The following is a 1388-nucleotide window of genomic DNA, read 5'->3' as shown; positions in this document are numbered from 1 at the left end:
TTCATATGTGCCACGGCAGCGTCAGCCTACACCCGTCCCTTCACGTCATTCGTCACATGAATCTAGGGAGAGAAGGGGACAAGGTTCGCGTGGTTCAGGAGCCTCCTCAAGTCGTCGATCAGCGCATTGTTCTGCAGCTCATGCTGAGCAAGAGGTTGAGCAACAATTTGGGCAGCAAGGTGATTATCAGCCTACGGATGTGGTAGTCTTAGTCTCGGACCATTGCGAATCCAGAGTCGACGACATGCAGTGCGATGAGCAGCCGAGCACTTATCAGAACACGCAAGCGGTTGAGCAACAAGTCAACCAACCCGGTGAGACCACTCCTGCGGATCCCGAACACGGTGAAGGACAGAGCCAGTACCACGCACCAACTCCTTGGGCGAGCTCAGACTCCTTCTTCTACTACTGAGGTACTCCTACCTTCCATTGTATATACCATTTCATTTCTGCATTGTTTCTGTTGTGATTCTTAAATCCTCCTGCAAATTTTTCTTACACAGGAGACTGTGTAATTTAAGTTTGGGGGAGGGTTTGAGATGATGTATCTGATGTTGTGTTCTGTGATTCTTATTTCAATTTTTTGCATCATATCATGTTTGAGATAGCATCCATTTATTTGCATAGAAAAACCAAAAAAATTGAAAATTTTTGAAAATTTCCACAAAAACAGAGTGTTCATGTAGCTTGCACTTGCATATTAGGATTGAGTCTAGTGTCATTCATATAGGGTTGTTGCATTTAGCATAGGGGTTGATGATGATTGTAACCTTGGTAGCATGCTGAATTCAATAGGATAGGATCAAGGCCCTTGTTATTAGTTCTTTGATGCATGTTGATTGAATTTGAAAATGTAAGATTGAAGCATGTTCTGAATTGACGTCATTCCCTATCTATCTGAACCTAATCCTGACTTGCAATTATCTTGTTATGCATTGAAGTTGAACTCATGGATACCATATACATACTTGGATTGTCTTTCACATTTTTACCACATTTGTCAATCCAAGTAGCTGATTTCCATCTTTGGAACAGTTTCCCGCACCCTTAACCAACCGTTCTTTCAAGCCAATTGTATTCTTGAGTGTCAGGTCTTTTCCGAGTTGAGCTTGTTAGAAAGTGTTAGGTTCTAACCGACAAGAGTAGGATCCTGTGTAGCTCTAGTTCGCGTTATCCGGACTAGTAGGACTAGGTGAGAACTTGACATTATGTATTGGGTTTGGATTTGTGCAGAAAAGTAAAGGGTAGAAAGTCTTAAGGAAGGGGATGTGTTTTCAAGGTTTACACGTCTAGTAAAGGATTTGGGGTGAGCAAAGTAAAAAGAATAATTGGTTCTGGGCATGAAATTAAAAAAAAAATAATAGACAAAGAAAAGAAAGTAAAAATGC

This window comes from Camelina sativa, chromosome 5 (genome assembly GCF_000633955.1).
Source record: "Camelina sativa cultivar DH55 chromosome 5, Cs, whole genome shotgun sequence".
Classification (NCBI taxonomy): domain Eukaryota; kingdom Viridiplantae; phylum Streptophyta; class Magnoliopsida; order Brassicales; family Brassicaceae; genus Camelina; species Camelina sativa.
Note: the sequence above shows the minus strand (reverse complement) of the source record.